The sequence below is a fragment of the Macaca nemestrina genome, chromosome 4 (assembly GCF_043159975.1).
Source record: "Macaca nemestrina isolate mMacNem1 chromosome 4, mMacNem.hap1, whole genome shotgun sequence".
Classification (NCBI taxonomy): domain Eukaryota; kingdom Metazoa; phylum Chordata; class Mammalia; order Primates; family Cercopithecidae; genus Macaca; species Macaca nemestrina.
In genome coordinates, this window is record NC_092128.1 from 123,854,070 (window position 1) to 123,879,231 (window position 25,162).

At 39.1% G+C, this 25,162-nt stretch overlaps 1 long non-coding RNA gene across 1 annotated transcript in view; it reads left to right on the top strand.

The window, feature by feature from the left end:
- LOC139362556 (uncharacterized) overlaps window positions 1–18,825 on the top strand; it is a 30,546-nt gene extending 11,721 nt beyond the window's left edge. Inside the window, exon 4 of the long non-coding RNA XR_011621707.1 lies at window positions 18,526–18,825. This is a non-coding gene — a long non-coding RNA (uncharacterized lncRNA). The remainder of the gene's footprint in view (window positions 1–18,525) is intronic.
- The last annotated feature ends 6,337 nt before the right edge of the window (window positions 18,826–25,162 follow it).

Below are 25,162 nucleotides of genomic sequence, written 5' to 3' on the forward strand. Positions count from 1 at the left end.
GAGTAACTTTTTGAGAGTAGGATCAACTGTTTTTATGTTGCAAATTGTACCTCTCTCTTTTTTTTTTTTTTCCATTTTTGATGAGCTGTAACAATATTCTATTGCTTCCTTCAGCAGGCTGTTTGCCCCTTTTCCCCCTTGAGTCTGAGAAAACCTACCAGAAAAGGAGTGATCAAGAAAAGAGACAGAGAGAACTATGGTAGGAGACATAGAGTAAACTGCTGTTGTGGATCCTAAATTCAGATCAAAATTGTGGCTAGAGGGAGAAATAAGAGCCAAAAAAGAGTAACAGAAGAAAAAAGGTTATTGGGAAAGTGAGACTAGGAAAAGGAAAATATTCAGTGAAAGGACACAAGATTAAACACATATTTTTATTTGTGAACTTGTTCAAAAATGTCAAAGCAATCTGCAAGCAATCACAATTTTTGTTGACCTTTGAAAGCCTGTGTAGGTCACATGTACAAGTGCCTCAGCAGGGTTGCCTCTGACATAATGGCATTTCGCATTAAACAAACAAACAAAAATCCTGAATCCAGTTACCATTCAAATATATAATTCTTCTTCTGTTTGTAAAAATAATATTTATTTTATGAAAAAGTTAAAAGACATAAAATTCAGTCGAAGAATATAACAATAAATATTCTATTACTAATTAGAATATTAGTAGCATTTTGAATATCTTGATTTATTTTATTTTATTTTGTTTTTTTTTTGAGATGGTGTTTTGCTCTTGTCACCCAGGCTGGAGTGCAATGGCACTATCTCGGCTCACTACAACCTCCACCTCCTGATTCAAGCAATCCTCGTGCCTCAGCCTCCCGAGTAGCTGGGATTACAGGTGCCCACCACCATGCCCACCTAAGTTTTGTATTTTCAGTAGAGACAAGGTTTCATCATGTTGGCCAGGCTGCTCTCAAACTCCTGACCTCAGGTGATCCACCTGCCTTGGCCTCCCAAGAATGTGTGATTTTTAATCATGTGATAAAGTACTTCAAAATAGCGTGATTTTTATCAGACAAACTGTTCATTCTGTTGGCAAATTACGTAAGTACCAGACTCTATAACTACATATTTTCCATATAACATGTTGTTTAAAATATTAATGTGCCTCATAAACATATTTCTAATAGTCACTGTCTCTCTTCCTTCTAGCAGTTGTCAGACAAAAAGACTCTATAGTCATTCTACATAGGCTTCAGGATAGTTTAAGAAATATTCTTACCTATCATGGATTCTCGAAATCCCTGTCCATTATGGAGTAAACATTTGATCTATTGCCCAATTTATAGACATCTTTATATTGTTTTGAAAGATGGAAAATATTATTGATTCTTATCCATCCCCCAAACTGTTTATTCTATATTTGAATACATTACAGTATACATAAGATAATAAACAGACTAATGGATTTGAAAAAAGAGCTCAGGGAAGCATCAATGTATGTATGGAAAGTAAATATATAATGAAGTTAGTAACATAAACAAACTGTGAAAAATAAGTTGTTTAACGTGATGTTGGGGAAACTGCACTTAAGTTTCAATACAAATAAAAAAGTAAAGATAGAAATAAAAATGTAAAACCTAAATAGACTAAAATACAATTTTTAAAATATGGATTTATGTTCTTAATATAAAAATGTAAAATAATATTTTCTTGAATTTCTATAAGTGACATATTTTAAGCAAAACATCTAAAGCATAAACCTTGAGATAAAACTGCATTAATATGACTATACAAAAGCGATCAATTATCTTCAGAAAAGGGCACCATTATCAAAGTTAATAGGCAGATGAACAGATTGAGAAAGTGATTTGCTATGTCTAAAATGAAGAAGAAATTAATCTGAAATCCTGCATGCCATGGAGACACAGACAGTTGCTTCCATGGGAAAATGGGCTGAGGGTATGCAGGTGCAATGAATAGCAGAAGGAGCCATACAAGCTAACTGGCAAAGAGATGTTTACACCCATTAGTAAAAACACCAAATACAAATTATACATATAAAATATCATAAGGTATCATTTATAAATATTTTTATATATAATATATTAGTTTTAATTGATTAAACTCATAGGTGGTTATTGCTACACTTTAGCAGAAATGTGAGCATAGAGAAACCTTCATATTAGTGAAAGTGAGGATCAGTCCAGACCTACATTTGGCCACCAATTGAAGAGTATGACTAACTCAATCTGCAGCACTTGAAGTCCAGACCAGACAATACAAAACAGCACGTAATGACCACAAATCCCCCGTGCCATACAACTGCATTACCCCATTGTCTTTCTGGATGAAATAACAGATGCATAGCGCAGGGTACTTTGTTAACTCCCATGATGTAATAATATAAATACAATAATTCAACATCAGAAGGACATAGAACTGTGTTTCATCATAAAATCAGAGGAACATGATTAAAGTCAGAGCTGCATGGGACATTTGAAGGAAATGAGTCAGTGGGAGGAGGAGGTGACTGAGGAGGAGAGGAAGTGTGAGTGGGGAGAAGGGAGAGCAAGGGCAAGGTCAGGTGAAGGACAAAAGCAGTGCAGGAATGATTTTTTTTCTTTTATGTTTCAAAGAATCATTACCACTTTCCTCCTCAGCTGAACTGCATCTCTGCAGTTACCAGTTATGCTCTTCATGCTGCTAATCATCAGAGGGTTTCTTCTAAGAGGAGTCCGGAGGGAAACACTGGGAGGAGGAGCCTAAGCCACGAGTCCAGTAGCCCAGTGGTCAGACCAACGCTACTGCAGGGGGAGGTCCCAGGGGACACTAGGAAGGTATAGGAATTCTAAAAGTGCAAGCATCTCTCAGGTTGTGTTTAGAAGGGTGCTGTGCACCTTTTAAAATTCTCCTAGACCATCTGTCAAATTAACATCAGTTCCTGATAATTCAATTTATTAAGACTTCACATTGTGCCAGGCATTATGAAAATATGAATCTAAATAGATTATTCATGCCATTGAAAGATTCACTCTTAAGTAGGAACTATAAAATGTCCTTTTCTAATTGCAGTAAAATATACATTTTCTATGTGTTAAAATCTTCATTGGAATAAAAGAATGAAATTTAATTTAAAGGGGAGATGATATTGAAGCTGAAACTGAAGCCCAAGATGTTAGAGCTGAGATTTACCCATTTCTCCAGGAAGAGGGATTTGTGTGTATAAATTTCGTAAGGTAATTGCAACACTTGATTTTTATTGAACAAACACTGTGTTTAAATATCTGATTATATTATCTCATTTAACCCATATATAAACACTTAAAATTTGCCATTTTTATCCGTCTGTAAAGAGTGAAGAAACATTAAGTCAGCTGCCAAGAGTGGGAAGCTCAGCCAGACAGTGACTGAGCTACAGTTGTCTAACTAACTTCAGTTCAGTCTGCATTTTAGCCTCCCTGTATTTTCTCCCAGCAGAGAAACTAACATAATATTTTGAGAAAGTTTAGAGCTATTGCATGGCTAGAACATAGAGGATATTATCCATGTAAATATCTAAGAAAGATAAGTTAGGGCAAGCTTAGAAGGACCTTAATTCCCAACAATAAGACCCTGTACACAGTTGGAAAATAATATCAGAGATATCTTATTTGGCTTTATATTCTCTTGTTTTCTTTTTTTTTTTTTTAATTTTAGGTGGGATTTTGGGGGATTGCTCAACTATGATTAACTCTTCAGAAGAGAATTTTGACCTTACCAGGGAAAGTAAATTGTATGGATATTCTCATGTCAAAAAATATCCACAAATATGACTTTTACAATGGTTTAGGCAGGAGATGCTAAATTCCTTAATAAGACATAGAAGATGTTTGCTGAAGATTGAAAACAGAGGGATGGTAGCAAAAGAAGCAAATCAAGAACAGTGCCTTAAATAAAATCAATCAACAGATGCCCCAACTAAATCCAAGAGGCCAGAAAGAAGGCACAATGGAAGAATCACCAGAGGGTCTTGCTTTTTAGCTCTTTAAACTGTAAAGATAAGAAATCAGAGTAAAGCTACATTGATTAAATGAACTGGATTACACCCCCTGCAGAGAATGCTTCCACTCTTCCCTACCAGTTTTCTTTAAAGTTGTTCAGTTGATAGTCTTCTCTCTGCAAGTGAATGGATTTTCTGACAGGCCACAACATTTTTCTGTCCCAATCAGTTATGTAAATAGGCTTCTAGCCACTCTCAAATGGAGAAAGACCAAGACTAATTGAGCAATCACGTGAATCCACGCTCTTCCTCCATTTAAGGTTTCTCCCTGCTCAGTGCACCCTCAGCTTATTTCTGCGTGGGAAACCCAGCAGTGGTGGAATGGACTCCTCCTGCTTCTGCCTTTCAGGACTCTGCCCTCCCTTGCTATAAGCTACTACTTGTGTCCTCTCAAGACAATTCTTTCCTCTCACTGAGAAAGAGATTGGGGCAAAAATCATAGCTGTGTCTTATTGGACACTTGTCACCTGGATTCATTGCCTCTTAAACACAACAGTAAACAGTTTCCTGTAGGAAATAATTAATATAGAAGAAATAGAAATAAATTTAACTATCAGGTTGAGAAAATTGAGCCAGAAAAACTGAGCCAAGAAGAGAATCTAGAGTCATACACTATTACTGAGATAAGATGGATGAAGTCAATTATTCCAAACACTTGCAGACTAGTGTTCCTCCCAAAGATCAGTACTGGTGCACAGACTACCTGGCTGGCCCCTGAGAAACTAGTCAACGTAAGTACATTGCAATTCTCAAATAAAATGAAGTAAGCGAATTGTTCTTATTATGATGTAATGATCTTAAATAAAGTTTCACATTTTCTTTTGTATTATGTTTCAGTCACACAATAGATAAAATGTTTTCTTCTTAAATTTTATGTTTCATATAGAAATCAAACACCATTTAAAAATGTGTCTCTAGGGGAAGTGGCTTCAAGCAACTCCAAATATTCAGTTTACTGAAACAATCTTTTGTAATACAACCTATCTGTGAACTAGAAAGTGCTTCTGTGTGCCTATTGCATCACATTAGGAGAAAATTTGGATATACCATATATGGTACTTATACTTGATACACTTAAATAGAAATTATCAGGGAAAACCTCACCCCCGATATTTATCATGGGTTCTTTTCTATTCCCTAAGTGTCTTGGCTGGTTTGAGAAATAAAGGCAAAGAGTACAAAGGAGAGAAATTTAAAGCTGGATGTCCGGGGGAGACATCACATGTCGGCAGGTTCTGTGATGTTCCCCGAGCCGTAAAACCAGCAAGTTTTTATTAGTGATTTTCAAAAGGGGAGGGAGTGCACGAATAGGGTGTGGGTCACAGAGATCACATGCTTCACAAGGTAATAAAATATGGCAAAACAGGTAGAGGCAGGGTGAGATCACAGGACCACAGGATGGGGCGAAATTAAAATTGCTAATGAAGTTTTGGCATGCATTGTCATTGACAACATCTTATCAGGAGACAGGGTTTGAGAGCAGACTACCTGTCTGACCAAAATTTATTAGGTGGGAATTTTCTTGTCCTAATAAGCCTGGGAACGCTACAGGAGACTGGGGCTTGTTTCATCCCTTCGGCTTCACCATAAAAGGCGGTCACCTTAAGGGGGCCATCTATAGACTTACCCTCAGGGACATTCTCTTTCACAGGGATGTTCTTTGCTGAGAAAAAGAATTCAGCGATATTTCTCCTATTTGCATTTGAAAGAAGAGAAATATGGCTCTGTTCCATCCAGCTCACCGGCAGTCAGTTCAAGGTTACCTCCCTTGTTCCCTGAACATCGCTGTTATCCTGTTCTTTTTTCAAGACGCCCAGATTTCATATTGTTCAAACACACACCCTCTACAAACAATTTGTGCAGTTAACACAATCATCACAGGGTCCTGAGGCAACATATATCCTCCTCAGTTTACAAAGAAGATGATGGGATTAAGAGATTAAAGTAAAGACGGGCATAGGAAATCACAAGGGTATTGATTGGGGAAGTGATAAGAGTCCATGCAATCTTCACAATTTATGTTCAGAGATTGCAGTAAAAACAGGCATAAGAAATTATAAAAGTGTTAATTTGGGGAACTAATAAATGTTCATGAAATCTTCACAATTTATGTTCTTCGCCATGGCTTCAGCTGGTCCCTCTGTTCAGGGTCCCTGACTTCCTGCCACAAGAAACAACGTCATTATTCTCATAGAATCTGTAGTAAAATTATTTCTAATTGCCATGACTAATTTCTATTCAACACTTAAGCCACTTTCAGGTGCCAGGAAACTACTTTTCTTAGAAAAAAAGAAAATCAACCTCTTTAAATAGCTAAAATCAGGAACAAATTGAGGTGATTGTCTCTAACATAAAATATTCTACTAATAAGAGAATGATATTATTAATATATTCAGAGAAAACAAACTCTTGATAACACAATTAACAACCAGCTACAAATATTGAAATGTAAGTTAAATGATTAGAAGTAATGTGTGTGTGTGCATGTGTGTGTTTGTATTCTCAACTTTATTTCCCTAATCTTAAATCTGAGGTCTGCATATTTCCTATACATACCATCATTTGTCATAGTTGTCTTTTGCTTTTGAATTGGCAATACTAATGAATGGGGAACTGGGGACAATGGCTACTCTGAAAGCACTGGGGAATGTGATAACCTATGCCAGGCACATGGTAGGGCCTCAGTAAATGATAATTACTCTCCTTTTTACACAATCTTGTAATTAGCTGGGAATGGCAAATTGACAGACAAAGTTGTGCTCTCCAAAATAGTAATGCTGTAAATGTTCCTGTAACATTAGCCACCATAGGATGTAATTCTGAAAACTAAAAACCTACTATGAATTGAGGAAAGAAAGTTACATTAGAGTAGACAGTATTGTGCTAGAATATTTATCACAAACCACTTACTGTCCATGATCTTCCCACCAAGTTTAGACCACTCACTACCTCTCAGTGTCCTCTGCCACTGTTTTCTTCAGTTTCTCCTAAACAGGCTGGATGATACTCCCAATTTAATGATATCACTCATCTCTCTTAGAACCAGTGCATTCTAAAGGCTTCAAATAAAGAAGGAGCTGCCTAGAGTAACACTTTTCTGTGTCTTCTATATGAAATAGATCCTTACACGGGGGTCATAAAACTATGATCTGTTAGAATTGTATCAGTCAGTGCTCACTAGAGAAACAGAACCAAAAAGATATATAGGATCATTGATTTTTAAGTATGTCAATTGACTATGGATGTTAAGCACACCTACAAAGTATCCTCACAGCAATATCTAGATTAATGTTTGATTAAATCACTTGGTCATATAGATTAGTCAAGCTAACACATGACTCTAATCATCACAAATATCTAAAAATTGAATTTTAGATATTTTATGGCAGATTTTATTGATGGATTTTATTTTGTTGTGAAGGCTTTTTAGTGTCTATTGACATGATCATATAGTTTTTATCTTTGATTCTGTTTATATGGTGAATCACATTTGTTAATTCATGTATGTAGAAACAACTTTACATCCCACTTGATCATGTTGAATTAACTTTTCTATGTGCTACTAGATTTGATTTTCTAGTACATTGTTGAGGATTTTTCCAAGTGTATTTATCAGGAATTTTGGCTTAAAGATTTCCTTTTTGGTCATGTCTCTGCCAGATTTTGGTATCAGGATGATACTGGCTTCATAGAATGAGTTAGGGAGACATCCCTCCTTCTTGATTTCTTGCAAAAGTTTCAATAGGATTGGTATTAGTTCTTCTTTGTACATCTGGTAGAAATTGACTGTGAATATATCTTGTCCAGGGCTCTTTTTTGTGGGTAGATTTTCTATTATTGATTCAATATCTGGACTTGTTACTGATCTGTTCAAGTTTTTACTTCCTTCCTGATTCAATCTTTGGAGGTTGTGTGTTTCTAGGAATGTTTTCATTTCACTCAAGATTTTCTAATTTGTGTGTGTAGAAGTGTTCATAATAGTATATGAGGACCTTTTGTATTTCTGTGAGATTGGTTGTAACATCATCTTTGTCATTTCTGTTCGTGCTTATTTGGAGCTTCTCTTCTTTTTCTTAATTCATTAATCTAGCTAATGGTCTGTCAATCCTATTTATTCTTTTGAGAAATGAACTCTTGTTTTCACTGATATTTTGTATGTACTTTTGAATTTCAATTTTATTCAGTTCCTCTCAGACTTTTCTTTTCTTCTACTAGCTTTGAAGTTGGATTATTTTCTTCTAGTTTCTCTAGTTGCAATGTTGGGTCATTAATTTGAGATATTTCTACCCTCTTGATGAAGACAGTTAGCACTATAAATTTATCTCTTCATTCTGCTTTAGCAATGTCCCAAACGTTTTGATAAATTGTCTATGATTTCCATTACATTCAAATATTTTCTTAATTTCTGCCTTAATTTTGATGTACACCCAAGAGTTATTCAGAAGCACATGTTTAATTTTCATGTTTTTGTGTAGTTTTGACAGATCTTCTTGGTATCGATTTCTATTTTTATTCCAGTTTCGTCTGAGAGTGTGCTTAGTATAATTTTGATTTTTAAAATTTCACTGGGACTTGCTTTATGGCCAACCATGTGGCCATTCTTAAAATATGTTTCATGTGCAGATGAGAAGAATACATACTCTGTGGTTGTTTGATGGAATACTCTGTAGTGTCTATTACATTCAATTGCTCAAGTGTTGAGTTTAAGTCCAGAATTTCACTGTTAGTTTTCTGCCTTGATGATTTGTCTAACGCTGTCACTGGGGTGTTGAAGTCCCCCCTATTAATGTGTGGTTGTCTTTGTCTCTTCCTAGGTCAATAAGAACTGATTTTGTGAATCTGAGTACTCCTTTGTTGTGTGCATATATATCTAAGATAGTTAAGTCTCCTCATAGATTTGAAGCCATTATCATTACGTAATGCCCCTCTTTGTTCTTCCTGGTTGTTGTTGGTTTAAAATCTGTTTTTTTCTGATATAAGAAGAGTGATTTCTGCTCTTTTTTGTTTTCCGTTAGTTTGGTAGATCTTTATCCCCTTACTTTGAGCCTGTGGGTGTTATTACATGTGAGGGTGCATCTCTGGGAGACAGAAGACATTTGGGTATTCTCTTTTTATCCAGCTCGACACTCTATGCCTTTTAAATGAGGTGTTTAAACCATTTATATTCAGCATTGGTATTGACATATGAGATTTTGATCCTATCATTATGTGGTTGGCTGTTTGTTTTGTAGGCTTAATTATGTAATTGTTTTATATTGTCTGTAGGCTATGTGCTGGAGTATAGGTAGTATTTTGCTTCCATGTTTAGTACTTGCTTGAGAACTTTCTGTAAAAGTTCTGGTGGTAATGAATTCCTTTGGTGCTTGCTTGTCTGATAAGGATTTTATTTCTCTGCTTTTAAAGCTTAGTTTGGCCGACTGTTATATTCTTGGTTGGAATTTCTTTTCTCTAAGAATGCTGAAAGTAGGCCCCCAGTTTCTTCTGAGTTGTTAGGTTTCTGCTGAGAGGCTGCTGCTACCCTGATGGAGTTCACTTTACAGGTGACCTGACTGTCCTCTCTAGCTTCCTTTAAGATTTTCTTTATTTTTGACCTCAGTGAATATGATGACTATGTGCCTTGGTGATGGTTATCTTGTGCAGTATCTTGCAGGGGTCTCTGTAGTTTTTGAAGTTGTATGACCTCATCTGTAGCAAGGTTGGGGAAAGTTTCATGGACTATATCCTCAGATATGTTTTCCAAGTTGCTTACTTTCTTTCTCTTTCAGGAAAGCCCATGAGTCATATGATTTAGTCTCTTTGCATAATGTATTTCTGTTCATATTTTAAATTTCTTTTCTATTTGTTTTTTTCTGAGTTGATTCAAATAACTGATCTTCAAGCACTGAGACTCTTTCTTTGGGTTGATCTATTCTGCGGTGGATGTGTGGATGCTTCTGATTGTATTGAGAAATTCTTTTTTTTTTTTTTTTTGAGATGGAGTCTCACTCTGTCGCCCAGGCTGGAGTGCATTGGCACCATCTGCTCACCGCAACCTCTACCTTCAAGTGATTCTCCTACCTCAGTCTCCCGAATAGCTGGGACTACAGGTGTGTGCCACCATGCCTGGCTAATTTTTCTATTTTTATTAGATACGGGGTTTCACTACGTTAGCCAGGCTGGTCTCGAACCCCTGACCTCGTGAGTCGCCCACCTCGGCCTCCCAAAGTGCCGGGATTACAAGCATGAACCACCATACCCGGCTGAGAAATTCTTGAAGTGGATTCTCAAGTTCTAGAAGTTCAGTTTTATTCTTTTTTAAGATAACCATTTAGTCTTTCAGTTCCTGGATTGTTTTACTGGATTCCTCAGATTGGATTTCAACTTTCTCTTTGATTTCCATGAGTTTCTTTGCCATGCAGATTCTGAACTTTATATCTGTCATTTCAGACATCTCAATGTGGCTAAGAACCATTTCTGGGGAAGTAGTGTGTTCGTTTCTAAGGGGGAATTCTGGCTTTTTGAGTTTCCAGAGTTCTTGTGTTGATTCTCATGTGTGAGGGCTGATGTTCCTTTAACTGTGATGTAAGTTGAGTATAGTCAGTTGGCTTCATTTCTGGCTGTTTTGAGAAGGCCAGGACACTGTACAGAATCTATTTGTTTTCCTTGTTTTTTCCTTGGTTTTCACAGGCACTGTATATTGGCAAAATGTTTTGGTGTTGTTTCGGCGTTCTGATCCAGTAGATGATGCTTAAGAGTATTGGCCAGCAGATAGGCTTTTATTCAGCCAAATGACTCTTTTGAGTTTTGGCACAGTTGGCAGTAGTGCTCTGTGGTTGACGAAGAGAGAGATGACCCCTCACCTGAACTGCGCCTGAGCCTTGGAGGAGCCTCCTCTGATCATTGGCTCCATGCCCACATTTCCCTGGTTAGGTGCTCTGGCAGGCAGGGGTGGTGGTTGGCAGACAGACCCCATGCTTTCTGTGCCAGTCCTGTGGAGGGAGGCACACCCTGCTCCTCCACCAGCCCATGAATCCAGACACCTCATCCCTCCCATTGTTTCAAGAGTGAGGGCTCTCCCTTGCTCGAGTGCTACCATGCTGGCGAGTCCCATCTGCTAAGAGCAGTGGATGTGGGTGAGGTCACCCAATCCACTATCTGTGTGCTTCCCAGGGAGCATGGATCTGCAACCTCCCAGAAAGTTTAGGTAGAGATGGGTCCATTGTGTGGGAATCCCCAACTGGTGTGGCTTGCCAGACTAGGAGGAGCAGAGGTGGATGGGGTCACCCAATCCACTGACTGGGTGCTTCCCAGGGGGAACACAGAGCTGCACCCACCCACAGAGTTCAGGCAGAAGTGGGTCTGCTGTGCTGGTAGCCGCAAAAGGCATGGGGTTGCGAGCAACAGGAGCAGTTGGAATTGCCCACCCTGCTTTCCAGATGTTCCATGGGGGAACACAGGACTGCACTGGGCTGCACAGTTCAAGCAGAAATAGGGCACCGTACTGGAAGCTGGCACTGAGTCTTGCCCGGTGAAGGGGAGTGGAGCAAATTTACTGCTTTTGGGCACTGCTGCTGTGGCCTCTAATGTGACTATGGCACTGGTGCCAGGCTGCTCCGGGTCTGAGACCTGTGGAGGTCTCCATGGATATTGCGTGTTGTCTCCTGAAAAACTCTGGGCACTCTCTGTATAGTTTAGAGGCCCTGGGGAAGTTCAGGACGTTCCTCTCATTTACAGGCTCGGGCAGGTCGCTGCAGAAAGTGTGAACCCCTGGGGGCTGTGACTCACTCACTCTTTCCCCATGTTGGGAGCTTCTCCTGGCTCTGCACTGGTCCTAGATGGGATGCTGCTCAGCTTTGCCCTTCTCTGTCCTCTGCATCCCTTGCTGCCTTGATGGATCCTGCAATGTTTCCTAGGTGATTGGCTCACAGTCATTACTCAGGGCTAGTGTTCACCATCCACCTTGTTTTCTCATCCTAAGAGTGGTTCAAGAGCTGCTTCTAGTCTGCCATCTTGACTTGAATCTCATTATATTTTGTTTTATTTATGGCTTGCTTTAAGCTGTTTTCCTATTTTCCAGCTTTTCTTGAATATATTTAGGTATTTTACTTTATTTGTTTTATTTTCTTCCTTCCTTATCCTCCTCTTTCATTGTTACTTTCCTTCCCTTTATGCTAACTATGTTTTGCATCTCATTCCATTTTTACCTCCTACCAACTTTGGAAGTTATATACTCCATTACTGCAGTTTTAGTGGTTAAACTGAAAATGTTAATTTCTCTATTAAGAAGTTAAACTTACCATAGTATTGTATAAGGTATGCAGTACACTTTAGTATAGGGTTGCTCCATATTTTATCTTTATCCTAACTTCTAAATTTAGCATGTACATGTATTGTTCTATAAATCAATATTTATCATATTATTTTATTTTATTTTTTGAGACAGAATCTCTCTCTGTCATCCGGGCTGGAGTGCAGTGGCACAATCTCGGCTGACTGCAACCTCAGCCTCCCAGGTTCAAGCGATTCTCCTGCCTCAACCTACCAAGTAGCTGGGACTACAGGCATGTGCCACCAAGCCCAACTAGTTTTTGCATTTTTAGTAGAGACAGGATTTTGCCATGTTGGCCAGGCTGGTCTCAAACTCCCGACCTCAAGTGATCCACCCACTTTGGCCTCCCAAAGTGCTGGGATTACAGGTATGAGCCACCACGCCCGGCCAAAACAGTATTTATTTTTTATTTTTGTTTCATTTTTATTTTATTTCTATTTTTTAAAATTAGAGATGGGCTCTTACTCTATCACCCAGGTTGGTGAGCAGTGTCTCAATCATAGCTCACTGCAACCTTGAAATCCTAAACTCAAGCGATCATCCTGCCTCAGCCTCCCAAGTAGCTGGGACTACAGGCACACTTCACCTGGATGATCTTATTTGGACATTTGCCACGTCCAAATCTCATGTTGAAATGTAATCCTCAGTGTTGGAGGTGGGACTGGTGGGAGGTGATTAGATTATGGGGATGAATTTCTCATGAATGGTTTAGCACCATCCCCTAAGGCTCTCCTTGAAATATAGTGAGTGCTTTCTCTTGACATCTGGTCTTTTAAAAGTGTGTGGTACCTTTCTCTGCTTCTTACTGTTGCTTTTGCCATGTGACATGCCTGCTCCCCCTTTGCCTTCCACCATGATTGGAAGCCTTCTCAGGCCTCCCCAGGAGCAGATTCTAGTGATTCTAGTACTCTGCTTCCTGTACAGCCTGTAGAATTGTGAGCCGATTAAACTTCTTTTCTTTATAAATCACCCAGTCTCAGATATTTATTTAGAGTAATACACGAATGGCCTGGTACACAGGATAATTTATTTTATTTCGTTTTATTTTTGCAGATGCAAGGTCTCACTTTGTTTGCCATGCTGGTCTCAAACTCCTGCTTTCAAGTAATGATTTCATCTAGGCCTAGCAAATTGTGGGGATTTCAAGCATGAGCCACCTCACCTGGTGCAATGCTTCTTTATGTTTGTTCACATGTTTATTATTTTATTTTTCATTGCTTCCAATATTTCAATCTTTTGTCTGGAAGTTTACTACTTCTTATACAATGTTTTTGGAAATTCTTTGTTAAGATTATTTTGAAAACAAATTTCTCATTAATTTTTAAACTGAAAAAATCTTTCTTCTACCCTGATTTGTAAAACATTATTTTCTTACGCTTTTCTTAATTGAAAGTTATTTTCCATCACCACACAATGAAGATATTTTCCTACTATCTTCTGACTTCCAATATATACGCTCTCACATATTTATTTATTGTAATTTTCTCTCTATCTTAAAAATAGTCTTCCTCACTGTTTCTCATTTTCTGTTACTGTTTTTCAGTTTCACATAGATTTTCTATTTATTCTACTGAAATATGTTGTGCTTCCTGTGTCTGTAAGCCCATCAATCTTAGAACTTTCTAAACCATTATGTTTTCAAAGCTTTATTCTCATAACATTTTTCCTTTCTGCAGATCTGTGTAAATGTTTACTGTTCTTCTATTCCTTGCCTCCACATCTCAGAATTTTTTGAAATTTTTATTTCTCAAATTTATCATCTCCTAATATCTTTGTGTGCATTCTGAGAAATTTTTTTGATCCTTTCTCCAGCTCAACAAATCTCTTTTAAATTATGTATACTCTGATATTTAACCTTTCCATTGAGTATTTTATAGAAATTATGATTTAATACGATTTTACATGAAAATTTTATAACTGTAAATTTAATATAAAATTGAATTAAAGATTTATTCTAGAATAGACCAACAGTTAAAAATTCTATGTCTAAGCTCTTAAACCAGAAACATGAGCAGGCAATTTCCATTCTGCTCCCAGAAAAAGGGAGCGGTTGTTTGCTTGGTTGGTTGACTGGTGGGCTGATTGATTGATTGATATACACCTGTTCCTTTGCCTGCAGGATGTAGCCTCCTCAAAATGTCCCAGCTGTATTTGGATGTGGTGATTATTTCCCTGTGTTTTTGCTCATTACAACTAAAATTCTTATTTTTGGAAGGCATTTGTCTTCAAGATATCCAGGTGTCTAGTTTCATATTAGTATCCATCTCTGAGTGAATTCCTGTACTTTTATGTTGCCTCAGCATTATTCTTTGACTGTAAGTTGTGCTTTCTCATACCAGACACAGGGCTTAGTCACCCTTGACACAATTTCTAGTTCTCTGCCCTCCCCAGTTCCTCAAGGCCGTCAATCCAGATAACTGTCTTATACAACCAGCTCCTGGTGACCACCTTTTTATGGGACAGCTCACTACAACCTACTCAACTTGTCCTGCTGATTCCCATGTCCCGTGTGAACTGCACAGATACGGTGCAGTGACCATCTCTCAGTCATGCCGTGACTCCACATAACTCATGCCTGCTTGCTTGAAATCCACCCATCAGAATGTCGCAAGGGAAACCTGCTTGGTACCCTGGGACCCAATAAAAGCTTCAGCTCACAAGTCCCCCCACCTCTCTCTTGCTCTCCACTCAGTACATCAGTGTATATGTCCCAGACAGCTCCCACTTTCCACTGGCCTTCCAGGTGTGCTGCCCCCTGCCGTGTGGTATCTGTGAGTATTAAACTGATTCTGTTATTTCATGTGTTTTGTCAAGTGGCTTCGTCTTACCAATACACCAAAACCTAATTTCTTTTCTGGTCCTGTTCTCTCAGAGAGTGGCTGTCTTCGTAGGAATAAACTCAACACGTGTCAGACAAGAGCCACAAAGGAATCTTCCAATATAAATAAGTTTCCTGTGAGAGGCACACCTGGTCACACTTCAGCATTAGGCCATCTCCTGCAATAAAGAAGTACCCTGAAAGGCACACTATACACATCCACGAACAAATTCCTTGAGCCCTATCAGGGCAGGGCTGAGGTTTAGAGCCATTCTCTAGAGAAGGACCTCAAGATCAAATTACAAAAACAAATAAGCAAATAGTCTCCTATCTACTTTGATATATGTCTTATCATTTTTGCAAGCTCTGCTATGTTTCACATCATTTGCATAACATCTAATTTTTTTTTTTTTTTTTTTTTTTTTTGAGATGGAGTCTCACTCTGTTGCCCAGGCTGGAGTGCAGTGGCACAATCTCGGCTCACTGCAACTTCTGCCTCCTGGGTTCAAGTGATTCTCCTGCCTCAGCCTCCCTAGTAGCTAGGACTACAGGAGTGAGCCACCATGCCTGGCTGATTTTTGTATTTTTAGTAGAGACAGGGTTTCACCATTTTGGACAGGCTGGTCTCAAACTCCTGACCTCGTGATCCGCCCGCCTCGGCCTCCCAAACTGCTGGGATTACAGGCATGAGCCACCGCACCCGACCCACATCTAAATATTGTTTAGCAGAAAGACTTTTTGGCTATGTACTTCACAGTACTGTTGGAAGATGAAGTTTGTGGTTATTTTTATAACTTAGTTATAGACCCTGATCATTAGGGACTCTGCAACTTAATCATTACTATCCTAAAAAAAGCAATGAGACATTATGACTGCAAACTTCCAAATGTGATTGTACACATATAATATCTGAAATCTTTAAAGAGAGATAAACAATAAAGTCAATGTTTGTTATTTTTGGTCCAAGGCTTCACACAGGTGAATATCTTTCACTACTAAGTATACATGCTGACATTATACACCCTAGAAGAGAATAACAGAACTGTTTCTAGACAAAATTGGCAACAAAATAAACATGGAGGTAGCTGTGCCTTTTCCATTTTTGCAGGAAAATCAATTTTAGTCTATAAATGACCAAGTTCCTGGATAATTTAAAATGTAATTAAATCAGGGACTGTGAATCCAAGTTTAGATCCAAAATTTCATGATTAAACATTGCTGAGAACAGAAATTACAAACTATTTTATTGTTTCCTGTAGCATAGTATAATGGATTTTGAAGAATATACCTTCTAAAACTGGCTTTTATGTAGGAAATTTCTGAAATATTTAAGCAAATGCACCTGAGAAGGAATGAATACATTTGACACAAACCTCCATTACTTCAGATATGTGTAATGGTCATAACATTTTATAAGTTATTCCTTTAATAATATTCCTTTAATGCAGTCTTACTAGTTTGGGTTTCTTCTTGGCCTAATATAAATGCTCAAAACAAATCGTAGTTTAGAATTTTGATTGTAAGTCTTGTACATAAGCAGTAATCTATGTATGCCAATAAACTCGTTCATGTGTCTCAAAAATAGCAGTTTAAAAACAAGTGTGGTAAACTATGCAGTAAAATCATAATTCGCTCATTAGTTTGATGATTTATTGCATGAAATATAAACCTCTGAGCAATGGCAGATGCCTCTGTGGGAAATAACTTTAGAATATCCTCACAGGTTCCTCTAATGTCTCAGTGTGTTGAGAAACAGGATGTTGCTGAAACATGTATGTCGTGTGTTCTAATTTTGATCTGTACTTATAAACTATTCATTCGTATACATACTTCAAAAGATATATTAAAAGAACTGTGTATACTATTTGGTTTCTAAAAAGAAGGAGATCCTGCCATTTGCAACAACATGGATGAACCTGGAAAATGTTATGCTAACTGAAATAAACCAGACACTGAAGGACAAACACTTCATGATCTCACTTATATGGAGAATCTAAAATAGACTCAGAGAAGCAGAGAGTGGAATGGTGGCTGCCAAGGGCTGAGAGGAGGGGACAATGGTGAGTTGCGGTACAGTGGATGTAAAGTTTCCTTCATGAAGGATGAATCACTTCTAGAGATCTCCTCTACAACATTGCACCTGCGCTTCGAGATGTGTTAAGAGAGTAGATCTCATGTTGAGTTCTTAGCACAGTAAACAACAACAACAAGTCTGCATAGTAGTCCATGGAAACTTTATTGGCACCTACTCTCTGAATCTGCCCAAAGCTTTCTTCATCAGCTCCAATTCTACACAAGTGCCACTCTGCAGGTAGCATGCAGCTCATCCATCTCAGGTGTGAATATGTTTAGGCTGCTAGTGAATCGTGTTCTGGGAACTACAGAAATGATGACGCTCCTATCTTTCCTTTGAACTGCCAAATTTGCTCGTCTCTGGGGTAGCTCAAACTTGGAATTGCTCTCATGGTAGTGAAATGGCAGAAAATCTCACATTATTCCTGTTGATTTCCAAAGCCAAGTTTTACCTGTTCTGATTTTTTGTTTGGGTTGTCAGAACAAAGGGAAGATTTTAGAGAAAGGCTTCAGACCAAGCAGTGCTGGGAAAAGGAAAGAAAATGTAGTCATCAATTGGCACGAGCAAGACAAAGTGAAAAATACATACAAATACTTGTACTTTCTAATTTCTACTTAGAGATAAAAGATTGGAACAACTAGGGTTAAGTAGGCATAGCTTTCATCCCTTTGTTTGTAAGAGTAGGTAACTCACAATGATGGAGCAATAAAATAAAACCTGAAGAATTACTAATTATAGATATTTACATAATAAAATATGAATCATGTGTTTCCTTTACAACTTAGTATTGAGTTGTAATACATGGATTGCAGCAAATAAATATCATAAAAAGTGTAAAATAATAAACGTGATTTCTGAGTAAACTATGTTTATTTGAGATTAAATATAGTTTTCTCTCAACAGTATTTTTGCAGGCAAACAAAATTTTTAAGACATTATATTTTTAGAAATCTGTCTTTCATGAAAAAAGGAATGTTTTCTGTGATTTTAAGATCCTCAACAGAACATAGTAACAGTTTTGCACCTAAAGTAAAACACTCTCTCAGCTTGACTGTTTTATGTGTGAATTTTCTTCAGGCTAAAAAACAATTTGGGAGAAAGAAAATAATTTTCGAGGAGGTGCCATCTCCATTCACACTTACATGGATGAATCAAGTGCAAAGAAGAGACCAGGGGAAAAAGTGATACGACACCATAGTAACTAATTAATGCTATGCCTATATTTTCTTATAAAAACTAGAGTTAAGTAGGAGGTCAAATTCTTTTTACCCCACTTGAGGTTTTAGAGTCCAAAAATACTGTGAAATTCATTTTTTTTCTAATAATTCATGTTTTTCCAACAGGTTATAATTTTCCCTGAAAGCTAAGCTGCAGGCAGGGTCCATTGAAGAGGAAGTCCCTCAGCCCTAACCTGAGATCATTCATATGTGAATTGGCACACATAGGGTGTCTACAGAGCCTGCAAGGCCAAGTCCTGCCCACAGAGGCTGAGCTTCCACTTCCTCTCCATGACTCATCCCGGCATTGAACATGTCCTTGAAAGGAGAGAGCTCTGGGTGGACTGCTCTGAGCCAAAATTGAAGAGGAGATAATTCTAGGAGAAATGACTGGATATAGAGAGAAGGAAATAAATCTCAGACATGTAGAAGGAAAATTGTCCATGATATGCCCAGATTGAATTTGGTGACTTCTTTCTGTTCTTTTATATGAAGGTCAGCCAGGTACAGTCACAGGAGAAGACACAGCAGAAGCTCAGGAAAACTATGTTTGTTATGCTCCCCCATCCTAGATACAGCAGGCACCCATGTTTCACAGGTCACACAGGGAAGCACAAACCTTGGTCAGGAGGCCGAGGGGCAGGAACACGGGGAAGGACCAGGCCAGGCCATTACTGAAATTTCTGCAGGGAAGTCAAGGCAGAGCAGGTGAGCAGTTTAGAACTGACTAGTTTGCAGAATTTCAGTGGGCGCTAAGCTGAAAGAACGATCTCCAGTTACCTGGTACCTGGCCCGGACATGATTAAACAGAGCAATATTGCCTCCTGGGGTGCCAGGGCCAGATAGAAGAGGTAGGGCTCTGAATCTGTTAGTTTGCATACCAGAGAGGCACTCCTGTCTGGGCCCTTTGTATAGAAGACTTGGCTAACCCCAGGAAGGGCAGTTGCTTCCCTAACAGGAAAGTATGTAACATATCAAAACACCGTAAAATAGAGAAAGTGAAAAGTAAAAACAATCCAGTGACTTATTAATTTTTATTGATCATTAGAAGGAAGGATTATTTTTATGCCTATTTTGAAATAATTTTAATCAATTATATGCAAGATACAGGATATAACAAGTGATATTTTATTTTGCAGATCATCTGTTAAGTATAGAGAGGTGTTAGTGCAGGATATCAGGAGACAGTATAGACACATGTTGTGGTGAGGAAACTGTTCAAATTGGAGCACTGAATGTTGAATTACGACGAAGACTGGTGGCTCTAAAAGAGTAGATAACTCAGAAGCAGGGTTTCCAAGCAAGAGTTTGCTGAATACATGTTTAATGGCTAAACCTTTAGAGTCCGAATGAGAAAGGTGTGGCTGGGCCCCTGCTGCTCAGCACAGCGGCCTGCAGTCTGGTATGACGACGTGATGAGGCAGGCTTGTCCCTGATGACAGGGTGCCATCTGACCTTGTTTTGTAAATACTCTCAGAGAGATTCTTGGGGCACAGGGGGAGCCTGGAGAAAGGCAAGAGGAAGGAAAAGTGCAGAGAGGCGAGCATGAAAGTAAACTCCCCCATTGCTCCTTGATTAGTAATCCATGGTACGGTAAAGATGTGTTACTGCCTGCTCGATGCTCCATACAGTGTTAATGAGTTGAATGATATTTTGTGACAATAGCGAATGTATAACTCATGGTTGGGAAATTGTTAGTAATGATAAGATTTTCATTCTAATTGTCTTATAAGTGTGTTCCTGAGTGGCATCTGCAAAATCTTATTGGAATGAATAACAGTCAATCCAGTCCTTTCAACTGTGCCAACAATTGAATGAATCCATGCATAGACCAGTTCCAGCCAAAGCATCAGTAAACATTGACCAAAATGATCATATACACAGTAGATGAGGAATTACTCTTATTGAAACACCAATTCCCTCATAGCAATAACCCCCATAAATACATACATTAAATCAGTATTGGGGCATGAGTAAATTAAATATGATCAATGGGTAGTTGTTGAGCTGTAAAAAGAGTTAAATCAAATCTCAGGTGAAAATTTATTATTTATTATTTTCTTATATTTCCACTGAAATATTCATGACAATATACAAAGATTTAGAAACCACTGCATCTAGTAATATTAATAAGTGATCCATCAAATTATTGAAATGTATTCATGAATAAAGGCTTATATGCAGTCCTCAGGAAATATAATGGGGACACATAATGAGAAATGGTAGAAAATGTATATCCCGATGCTTCCTGTAGTAAAACTATAATTAGCTCAGAGTTATGGAATTCTTACTATATGTCAGGCATTATGTTAAATGCATTATCTTATTTAATCCTCTTTCAACACAGAGGTAGGAACTGTTATAGTACTCAATTTACCAATGAATAACGGGAAGTTAAAGAACTCACTACGGTCACATAGTAAGTGATAAAAACAGAAACTAAGAAACTTGCTGCACAGACTACACTTAACTAGAAGCCCAACTCACAGACATTAGGATTTTGCCTACTAAATGGTTTTGAGTCCAATGATACCGCAAAAACATGCTTCCTCTTTAGCCAAACCAGCCACTCACTTTCATCCCTCAAAGTATAACCTCTCCAAGATAACCATTGGTTGGAAAAAGATCATCTATGCAAAAGGAGATGTGGCTGCTCCAGAAAGTGAGGAATGGCCTGTGTGCAGTTAGAAGCAGATTGTAGTAGTCCATTCTCACAGTACTATGAAGAACTGTTTGAGACTGGGTAATTTATGAAGAGAAGAAGTTTAATTGACTCTCAGTTCTCCAGACTGTACAGGAAGCATGGCTGGGAAGCCTCTTACAATCATGGCAGGAGGTGAAAGGTAAATGTGATAGTTAATACTGAGTATCAACTTGATTGGATTGAAGGATGCAAGGTATTGCTCCTGGGTGCGTCTGTGAGGGTATTGCCAAAAAAGATTAAAATTTGAGTCAGTGGGCTGGGAAAGGCAAACCCACCCTTTTTGTGGGTGGGTATAATCTAATCAGCTGCCAGGACAGCCAGAATATAACGCAGGTAGAAAAACATGAAGAGACTAGACTGGCCTAGCCTCCCAGGCTACGTCTTCCCCTGTGCTGGATGCTTCCTGCCCTCAAACATCCGACTCCATGCTCTTCAGCTTTGGGACTCAGACTGACTTCCATGCTCCTCAGTCTGCAGACAGCCTGTTGTGGGACCTCACCTTGTGATTGTGAGTCAATACTCCTTAATAAACTCCCTTCTACATATGCATCTATCCTATTAATTCTGTCCCTCTAGAGAACCCTAATCAGGAAGCAAGTATATCTTACCATGGCAGAGCAGGAGAGAGACAGAGAGCTAAGGGGGAAGTGCCACACACTTTTAAGCCATCAGATCTCCTGAGAACTCACTATCATAAGAACAGCAAGGGAGAAATCTTCCCCCATGATCCAATTACTTCCCACTAGGCCCCTTCTTTAATTCAGATGTGAGATTTGGTCAGGGACATGAATCCAAACCATGCCACAGATCACCTCTTAGAAAAAAAGAGAGAAGATATCTGTGGAGGTTGGGTGCAATTTTGCCCAATGTAATGTACCTGGTCAATAATTCTATTCAGAATAGAAAGGGAGAAGAAAGTACCAGCAAATTTTATTCTAGTAAAAGTGATGGGAAAATATCAAGGATTTTGAGACAGTAGCAGATAATGTCTTTGAGGTTGAATAGCACATTCACCAAGGATACAGTTTGTCTCTGTAAACCAAGGCACCAGTGCCCAAGGCCGAAGCAGTGAAGTTCTCCACTGCCTAGTACTTACTATGTTGTATGTGCCTGCAGAGTTTCTAAACCTGATCCCTGAACAAATCAGGGCTTCCATGAGCAGCCCTACTGTGCAAACTTTCTACTTTATTATGTTAGAGTAAATACTGTTTTTTGCAACACAATGTGCTAACTGGACTGCTAAAAAATAAATTCCTTCTCTCCAAATAAGGCACATGTCCATTAAGTAATTCCCAAAGAACTTATTGAACACTACTACATGTCAGGCACATTAATACATCAGTACAAGAGAGAAAGAAGAATAACACAATGACTATTTTAAAGAATCCAAACTAGTGGGAAATACATAAAAGACTCATTTGCAGGACAGTGAATTCAAATGTAAATAGGAAAAAGTATTAAACAAACATGGTTGTATGAGAACATATAGGAGGGTCAGAAAGTCAAGTCTTGGGTTGGAACTTTGGAATAAGAAAAACAAAACAAAACAAAACAACACAGCATTGGAGAATTGACAGTGAGTTGAGTGACTTTACGCTTTAATCAGGAGAAGCGGTAGGAAGAGGTTCTCAGTCGGATACAAATTTGCGTGCAAATCTTTGGAGATGAGAGATCTCCTGGCACTTTTAGGGATCTGGTGATGGTTCCAGAAGAGCAGTAACTTAGATGGAGAGGGGGGGATTGCAAAGAAATGGTCTGCAGATCTGCGCAGGGGCATATGACAAGGATCCTCAGAAGCAGCCAGAGCACTGCGGAGGAAGTATATTATTGGGCTGGAGAGCAGATAGCCCACTATGCAAAAACGTATCAACTCGGTAAAAGGTACAAAGCCCCCAAAATCTTGGCTACAAGCTGTGCGCATCAATCATAATCTCAAATTAAAAAGCAGGAAGATTGAATTATCTCAGCAACCTAGGGAAATTTTAGAATCGGCTCATTTAATGGTATTTAATGGTAAATTCTAGCACTAGCTAAAACTCTATTAAAGTGAGCAAACAGGGAAAATTGACATCATGAAGCCAACAAAATATAATGAATTTAAAATAATGAAAAGATAAAGATAAAGAAAAGCTTTCCATACACAGGTTTGCTTCAGGAAAAAGAATTACATTATAGAAAACGTCTTTGTAATCTTGACAGAATTCAGGGAGAAATTAACTCTGTCAACATGGTAAGAACGATATGGCAATTCTATATATAATATAAATCTGCAAACATCAGTAAGAAATATAGGACAACCCTAATAGAAAAATAGTTTCTCAGTGATATGGGGACTAGGGTGTGGAAATATTAGATTTTCCCATTATTTCCTTTTCTCTAACAAAAAAAGTCAAAGGCCTGATAATTTTAAATTGTAGCACATATAAGCCAGATGACATCATTCTCAAACACTAGCAATCAAAGTTATTTACATTAAAAAGACTATGTTTATTTTCTGTCCTAATTAGTAAGAATCACGATTTTCTAGCAAAATAACCCTTCTCATACACTCTATGCTGATAGTAGTGATACAGAAGCAGGGCAGGGAAGTTCTGGGTAGAAAAGAGTGGGTCTGGCTGGGCGCAGTGGCTCACACCTGTAATCCCAGCACTTTGGGAGGCCAACGCAGGCAGATCACGAGGTCAGGAGATCAAGACCATCCTGGCTAACACGGTGAAATCCTGTCTCTACTAAAAATACAAAAAATTAGCCAGGCGTGGCGGCGGGCGCCTGTAATTCCAGCTACTCAGGAGGCTGAGGCAAGAGTATGGTATGAATCCAGGAGGCAGAGCTTGCAGTGAGCCGAGATCACGCCGCTGCACTCCAGCCTGGGCGACAGAGCGAGATTTCATCTCAAAAAATAAAAATAAATAAATAAATAAATAAATAAATAAATAATAAATTAGCCGGGCGTGGTGGCGGGTGCCTGAAGTCCCAGCTACTCCGGAGGCTGAGGCAGGAGAATGGTGTGAACACGGGAGGTGGAGCTTACAGTGAGCCAAGATGGTGCTGCTGCACTCCAGCTTGGGCGACAGAGCAAGGCTCTGTCTAAAAAAAAAAAAAAAAAAAAAAAAAGATAAAGTAAAGGGTTGGGTTGGTCCCTGGCTATGGCTTCACCCTCAGGCCTGTGCCCACGGACCTAGATGAGGACAGGCCCTCCTGTTTATGCACCCAAATGTTGCCTTTTCCAAGAACCACCCTGGCTCCCCACTCCATCCTGTGCCAATAAAAACGCTGAGACCCTAGTGGGTACAGACACAAATGGCTGGATGTCTAGAGGAACACACTGGCAGAAGAACACACCAGCAGATGCGGGCAGGCCGTCCACGTTGGAACAGCGCAGAGGCTGAGGGAATTTGGTTGGAGGAGAGTGTGGCTGAGGGGAATTTGATTGGAGGAAAGATCGGCCGCTGGGTGGCCCCACTCCATGGGAAGACCACCTTCCCACTCCATTCCCCATCAGACCTCCCCATCCACCACCCAATAAAAAACCTTACATCCATCCTTGAAGCCCACATGTGATCCAATTTTTCTGGTACACTAAGACAAGAACCTGAAATACAGAAAGTTCTCTGTCCTTGCAATAAGGCAGAGTGTCTAACTGAGCTGTTGAACACAAGCCACCTGCAGGTGGCTAAGCTGAAAGGGCACACTGTAACATGCACTCACTGGGGCTTCAGGAGCTGTCAACGCTCAACCCTGGAGGCTGCCATGGCGTCGGAGCCCCAAGACCTGCCTGTCTGCATCCTCCCTCTAGGGGTATGAGCAACAGGGTACTGAAGAAGCAAGCCACAACTCCATCACGTGCCCTATGACTGGGGGTAAGGGAACTTTTCCCATTTCAGTAGGAGTTTAAACAGGAAGATTTAAAATAAAAATTGTCAGGCCGGGCGCGGTGGCTCAAGCCTGTAATCCCAGCACTTTGGGAGGCCGAGACGGGCGGATCACGAGGTCAGGAGATCGAGACCATCCTGGGTAACACAGTGAAACCCCGTCTCTACTAAAAATACAAAAACTTAG